General features: G+C 44.6%; 1 pseudogene; it reads left to right on the top strand.

The window, feature by feature from the left end:
• The first annotated feature begins 5,355 nt into the window (after window positions 1–5,355).
• On the top strand, window positions 5,356–6,005 carry LOC113890319 (annotated as a pseudogene).
• Window positions 6,006–7,794: the final 1,789 nt, after the last annotated feature.

The raw sequence follows: 7,794 nt of genomic DNA, 5'->3' as shown, positions 1-7,794 counted from the left end.
AAAATTTCAAGTTAGAGGCACTGCAGGCTTGGGTCTACTTGAGTTGAGCACATCTTCTTAACAAAACCCAAATATTGGTGGTAGTAGTTGTTTTTAAATTCTGGTCTCTTAAAGACAACAATGGAGGGACTTCCCTGGTGGTCCAGTGGCTAAGACTCCGTGCTTCCAACGCAGAGGTCCTTGGTTCGATTCCTGCTCAGGGAACTAGATCCGATATGCTGCAACTGCAACTAAAGATCATTCTTACCACAATGAAGAACCCCAGATCCTGCGTGCTGCAACTAAGACATGGTGCAGCCAAATAAATATTTTTTAAAAAGACAGGAATGGGAATAATAAATTAAGTAATAAACCCGAGCTATGAGATTAATTATATACACTTTACTATAAATTGTTAGGCATTATATATGCAACAAATTTCAGATGGGGGTACAATCACAATTTGGTTACGTCCCATCTGTGCAAAATCCCATTCAGGGGGCCAGATTTAGATGATGAGGGTGTTGAATAGGTGGGCAGCTGCTGGGAGTTGAGGAACCCAGGGCTGAAACTAAGATAGGAGTCAGGACCTCCAAGGAGAAAGGAGTCAGAGGTCTGGGTCAGCACTAGCAGGCATACCGAGGGTTGGGGCTTCCAAGATTAAGTATCCTTACCAAAGCCTGAAGGCAGCAGTTTGTAGAGCCATGAACACCACCATTATCAAGAGTTATGAGCTGGATGAGAAGTGGGCCAAGAATGTGAAAAGTCTGGAAAAGGCAGGCTGGCACTGTTCTCCAGGAGCCCTTGGAACAGCGTGATGGTCTCCGGGATGGGGTTTTATAGTGAAGGCCCTGCTTTAAGAAGGTCAACTGAAGGTAGCTATGGGACCTAGACATAGGTTCATGGGAACATGACACCTTGGGGAAGGTGGGCATCTGGACAGGATGGTCAGGTAGCCCTGATAAAATTCTTACCAGCCTCCTTCCCTCCTTCCTTTAAAAATAAAGCTGTTTATTTCTCACGGTTCTGGAGTCTGGACGGTCTGTGATCAGGGTGTCAGCGTGGGAGCGTTCTCGTGAGGATCCTCTTCTGGGTTGTATGCTGCTGACTTACTGTATCTTCGTGTGGCCGAGAGCAGAGAAGGGAGTACGTACAATTATTACTCCGCTTTGTAGATGAAGAAATGCAGGCACAGAGATGTTAAGCATCTTGCCCAAAGTCACACAACTAGGAAGTGGTGGAAGCTGTCTCTTCCCTGGCCACAATAATTCTGACCCTGAGATTCTGGAATTTCATGGTTCTAGGATGTCTAAGGGAGAAGGCAATGGCACCCCACTCCAGTACTCTTGCCTGGGAAATCCCATGGATGGAGGAGCCTTGTAGGCTACAGTCCATGGGGTCGAGAAGAGTCAGACACGACTGAGCAACTTCACTTTCACTTTTCACTTTTCACTTTCACGCATTGGAGAAGGAAATGGCAACCCACTCCAGTGTTCTTGCCTGGAGAATCCCAGGGACAGGAGCCTGGTGGGCTGCCGTCTATGGGGTTGTACAGAGTTGGACACGGCTGCTGTGACTTAGCAGCAGCAGGATGTCTAAGAATCTACAACTCTTAAGGTCCTGGTGGCCCCAAATTCCATCAGCTTGAAGATCTTAAAATTCTCAGATTCCAGGTTGAAAAAGCAAATGCCTGGCATCCGTGGGAGTGGGGGCCCAGGCTGTGAGGGGAAAGGAAACTTTTTTGTTCTCTCTGGCTCTGCTACTGACCACAACTTCAGTGGTTTTAGATAAGGCCAGCATCCCTTTTCCCGCTCTGGCTAACCTTAAGTAGTGACATTTTCATCGGTGTTCTCCAAAATGAAGTCATTTCATGAAGTGGTGAGCCTCCAGGTCTGCATGTTTGGAGTTTTAGGCACACTCTGAAAACTGTGCTCCTCTTTACAGTGAGGGGTCCCTGAACACTGCTGCCTGTTTTATCTCTGCACCCTTTGTTTTTCAACCTTGGCCTGATGGAAAGCTCATGTTTGGCCTCCTTGGATTAACCGAGTCTCTTCCCAGAGCTCCAGGGAGTGTCAGCACTGGAGTGTTATTCTGAATGGCTTCTTTAGCTTTCTTAAGTTCTTTTGTCTTATTTCCAGTTTGGCCTGTATCTGCCATTCTTCTCATCTCCTCAAAAGGTTGAATGAACAGTGTTTGTTCATGGGATATCCCATGGAACCATGCTGTTGGAGAGCATCAGAGAGGCAAATTGTTTCTGTGTCCTCCAGCCTCTGTCCCGGGCCCTGGTTCTCCCTGCGTGGCTGTGTGCATGACCTTGGGCATGTACCTGTCTCCAGGTGGGTATGGCCTCCCTTACCCCAGTCCCACTACACACAGTTTCATCATCATTTCGATCTCGTCTCTAGCCAACCCTGCTGTTTCAAGCCCAGAGTTTGTTTCTCCTCGTGTTTTCAGCACTGCAGTGCTCTTTGCTGGTTATTGTAGATGTACCATGTTTTTGAGAAGAGGGTGTGACAAGTATATACATGCAATTTTTGGCCCTTTCTTGAGACTGGTCTGTTTCTCTGGTGCTTTTTTAATTTAAAAGAGTAGGAGGTATGAGTGCCGGCTGCAGACAGGACTGGGATCATTAAGACTTGAGTCTGATCCAATCTCTGACATTGAGTCTCCCTCTGGCCTTCTTTAAATTTTGAATGAAATCTGTAATGAAGGGTCCAGAAGTTTCTTGGGGGATATGCTAAATATTGTTGAAAATACTATTTATTGAAAATATCTTCTCAACGGCATAGCTGTATCCTTTGGCAAGTTACAAATTTCTGTTTTGCAAGTCCAGGGTCAGATACCCTCTGCTTGAGCATCATCAGATAGCTGACTCATTTTTTATCAAAACAGGAATATTATGGGCATTCATTACTTGTAGCTATTAAAAAAAACACACAAAAAAAACTCCTGAGCAAATTCAAGTAGAATGTGGTTATGAAAACCAAGGTCCGTTGCCAAAAAAGATGTGTGTGTGTGTGTGTGTGTGTGTGTGTGTGCGCGCGCGCGCGCATGCATGCTCTGGGCCATGTGCTGTGTTGTATAACACCTGATCCTTGACCTCTGGATGTTATCTGATGAGTAGCTGGTTGGATTTGGGTCATTATGTGCTTTGGGAACAGTTTATAGCCTTGTTGGGAACTACATGACTATGGAGTTTCAATCTTGCTTGAAAAACAGTCTCATCCCCTGGTCCATCTGACACTGCCAAGCTCGATTGCAGGGCCAGCAGTCTTGCCTACTGTGTCTCTAGAGAAATGGTTGTGAATGATCAGCAAGGAGCGGAGCTCATGGCCAGTCATCCCAGACTTGCTGGGAGGGTTTCCAGCACTTGTGAGGACATCTATTTTTCCACACTGAGGTTTACAGGCTTTCTCTGTTAAGGAACTTTAACATCCTAAGCAGCTGCTTGAGTTTTTTGGAGGGAATGTATGTATTATTTCCCCTCTAAGCCAGGCTGTTTCTTTGGGGCTGGCCCAGAGCCTAGTGCTGCCAGTTTATAGTCCCTAGTGGGTTGTTATAGCATTGGATTTGTCTGGAAGAGTCTATTTTTGGTTGTTGGGTGAATCAAAAATAGTATTTCTATCACACCACTTAAGTCAATCAAGCTAGGCTGCTGTAATGTAATGAAGACACAGACTAGTTTGGGCCACCTAATGGTATAGGGGAGTGGGCTGCGCTGCTGGGCAGTTCTGCTCTACACACACACTCAGGGCCTTCTATCTGTGGCTCTGCCATCCTGAATCCTTGAACTTGTCTCCATGGTTACCACAAAAATCAGGTTCCAGTCAGCAGAGCTGGGGAAAGCGCATGGAGGGGCACTTCTACTCCACTGTCATGCCTGCCACTTCCATTCCATTCTGCTGAAGAGAGCTTAGTGACCAGGCCAAACTTACCACAAGGCTGGAGAAGTGCTGACTCTGCCTGGGCAATTTGGCTCCAAATCACTGCTCTGTTATTGTGGAAGAAATGAGTGGATGTAGTACATAGTTAGGAGCCTCTCCATAGCCTATTCTTTTAAGTCATTCGGCTACTTAATGAGTTCTGTGTTCAAAGCCTGGCCTCAGGGCCGCATTCATGAGTGTGAGGCCTGTGCACTTGTGCTTGATTTAATGCTCTGCTAACGGTGGCACTAGTGGTAAAGAATCCACCTGCTAGTGCAGAAGATGTAAGAGATGTAGCTCAGTCCCTGGGTGGGGAAGATGCCATGGAGGAGGCAATAGCACCCCACTCCACTATTTTTGCTGGGAGTTGCAAAGAGTTGGACAATACTGAGCATCTGAGCACAACTGCCATCTTGAAATTCTAAATAATTTTCTAATAAGCTTTCATTTTGCACTGGGCCTCCAAAATTATGTAGCTGATCCTGCCTGCCGTTTCCCAAATTAGCATTTTCATCCTACCTAGTTCAATATTAACCAAAAATCCATTTTATAGTAAGAGAATCGTGAAAGTCATAGGAGGGATGGGATGCAAAGGCGAGTGAGATTCAGTATCTGGCATCCTCTGACCCAGCAGCAGGGGTGGGAGAAGTGGAGTAGCTGTCATTCAGAAGAGCCCTCAACACACTGCTGTGAATATTCCTGGGAGCAAAGGGTGGCCTCTGATAGAGGTGGTATTGTTAGGGGTAGTGGGTGGCAGTGTAAGATATTAGTTCTGGATAGGATAGTTTTTATTTGTTTTTATTTATTTGGCTGCCTGGAGTCTTAATTGCAGCACACAAGATCTTCGTTACACCCTCCAGGATCTTTCTAAATGTGGTACGTGGACTCTCTAGTGGTGCACAGGCTCAGCAGTTGTGGCACGCAGGCTTAGTTGCTCCACAGCATGTAGGATCTTAGCTCCCTGATCAGAGATCAAATCTGCGTCCCTTGCACTGCAAGGCAGATTCTTTACCACTGGACCAACAGGGAAGTCCTGTGGATAGGATAGTTTTTAAATGAACTATTTCAAGCCTACAAAAAGTAGAGAGGGTAATCTTAAAAATACCTATGTATCCACCAGTTGGTTTTATCAACTCTTGACATATGACAATGCTTGCTTCAGATATTTTTAAGAAATTTGAATATTACACATACAGTTAGACCTTCCTTGCATCTCACCCTGAATGTCATTCCCTCCCTCATACCTAGAAGCAGTCACACCTGAATTTGGTGTTCATAATCCTCAAGCATAATATTCTTCACTGCACACACATGTATCTATAAATAATCTTTAGTGCTTTCACGTGTTTAGATTTTATAAAAATGTCAGGGTACACTATTTAGTCATTAACTCAACAAATATTGATACTTACTGAGTGGCTCCTACGGCCAGGCACTGTTTTTAACACTGGGGATGGGAAATATGCTGGGCAGCTTCACCGAGTGGGCCATCATCATTGCTGGCATGCTGTGCTCTATCACCAAGTGTGCCAAGCAGCTCTGCCTGGGCATGCTAGAGATGCTCTCTGGGTCCCCAAATGAAGAGTCATGACCATTTGTACCAGCCCATGCCGGATATCTGTCATCTGTGAGGGCTGCCAAGGTGGGTGCAGTGATGCTGCAAGCTATCCCTACACTACCCATGACCCGGAGGAACCACGACTACATGCCTACTCAATTAAAGGGCAACACACCATTTCTCCACTCCATATGGCTAAGTTAAACCAGATGGCATCACTTTGCTGTGATTCGTGGTGAGACTGGATTTACCAGAATTGACTCCAGCTTTCCAGAGATAAAAGGCTATTGGGCAAGTTTGGATGCCTTTAGTCCAACCACCCACGAACGCACCATTCTAAATAGCTTAATTGGTTAGTCAGGGGCCAAGGCACCAACATTAATGAGATTTGCCAGATGTCCAGGGCCCAGATCAAAACTGCTGACCCAATGGAAGGCTGTCCTGGAAGGCAGATTGCTATCACTGATTCTGTGGCCAGTGTTAGTGTGGCCCAGAATCTAATCAATGCCAGGCTTTCCTCTGAGAAGGGCAGGTGCTGTAGCTAGAACAATGTAGGTTCACTCATAAACTTTTAATCTTGTGTCCACATAATCGAATTGTGTGATTTCTGGTCAGTGATTTTCAGGTTTTAAATTATTTCCAAGTGTTCAGTTTCTATACAACTTTTTATCATTTGCTAAAAATTTAAAAATCACATTCTCTGTTCAGCTGTTAATGCTGGGATTTGTATTTAGTTTCACAAGCTTTTCTGTTTTTAGTTTTGTTTTGGGCTTTTTGGCTCATGAAGTATAGTTATATTTGTTGATAAGAAATGTAAGAGCAGAATGTTACATTTAAGTTTAGTTCTGTAGTGCCAAGAATTTAAAAATTAAAAATGGTTTGGTTAACAACAACCAGAAAAAACAAGAAACTAAACAAAAATTTCTGCCCTCATGGAGTTTGTATTTAGGGGAGCAGAGAAACAATAAACAAGAAGAGAAAGTAAAAACATACAGTATGTTTGATAATATAACTTCCAAGGATTTAAGAAAAAGCATAGAAGTGGGTATGATGTAAGGATGGGGATGGGACAGTTGAAAATTTAGATTGAGTAGCCAGAGAGGGTCTTGCTGTTACTATCCTGCTGCTGTTGGCTATTTTGCTAATCATTAAGTTTTGAGATTTATCTATTTTGAAATATATATTTTTAATTAATTCATTTCCACTGCTATATAGCATCCATTGCATGAATTGGAAACAATTCATTTAGTTCATTGCACTCTCTGGCCCCTTCAGAAAGTTTGATGACCCCCACATGAGAATGTGGGGATGTGAGAGTTGGACCATAAAGAAGGCTGAGCGCTGAAGAGTTGATGATTTCAAACTGGTGCTGGAGATGACTCTTGAGAGTCCCTTGGACTGCAAGGAAATCAAACCAGTCAATTCTAAAGGAAATTAACCCTGAGTATTCATTGGAAGGACTGATGCTGAAGCTGAAGCTTCAAAACTTTGGTCACCTGATGTGAAGAGCTGGCTCACTGGAGAGACCGTGATGCTGTGAAAGACTAAAGGCAAAAGGAGAAGGGGGCGGCAGAGGACGAGATGGTTAAATACCATCACTGACTCAATGGACATGAGTCTGAGCAAACTCCAGGAGATAAGGGAGGACAGAAGTGCCTGGCGTGCTGCAGGCCATAAGGTCCCAAAGAGTTGGACATTGCTTATCAACTGAACAATAACGCATGAGAATATTAATACCACAGAGACATTGGCTGTATCTTGTGCTCTGCTTTAGACCCAGGATGTGGAGCACTGGATGCTCCTGCCCTCTTCTCCCCTCCTCTCTTATCTTTTCCTTCTCTAGCTGGCATTAGAGGATGGACTCAGCAGTCAGTATCATTCAAGACCACAGAGATTTCCAAGCTCTGGCGGAAAATGAGAATAGCACAATTGCAGAGCTGTGTACCAGGGATCCTGTCAACTAGGTGCTGTGTGTGCAGTGCTTTGTAGATGACGTGTCCTTCCTGAAACTCACCACAAGCCAGGACTAAGGGATTTGGCTACAAGGTGTTGTGGTCCCTTAGGAAAGTTGCTAATGTGCTGAACCAAGAGGATGACTGGTTTGGCCAAAGCTTGACTGATGAGACACACATGTCTGAGCCTTGATATCAGACAGCTGCTTGAAAAGCTGAGTAGGTGTCATGGTGAGCTTTGGGAAAGGCTCTGAGGAGAGTAGCTTTGAGGGATTCCCATATCATGTATGTCTCAATTCTTAAAGTAATAAACTAAGCAAAGAAACTGCTAAATAACGCCCTCCTTGGTGAGGCAGGCTCAACTATCAACTTCTTGGATTCC

This window comes from Bos indicus x Bos taurus, chromosome 3, assembly GCF_003369695.1.
Source record: "Bos indicus x Bos taurus breed Angus x Brahman F1 hybrid chromosome 3, Bos_hybrid_MaternalHap_v2.0, whole genome shotgun sequence".
Classification (NCBI taxonomy): Eukaryota; Metazoa; Chordata; class Mammalia; order Artiodactyla; family Bovidae; genus Bos; species Bos indicus x Bos taurus.
Note: the sequence above shows the minus strand (reverse complement) of the source record. Positions and strands in the feature narration are given on the sequence as shown.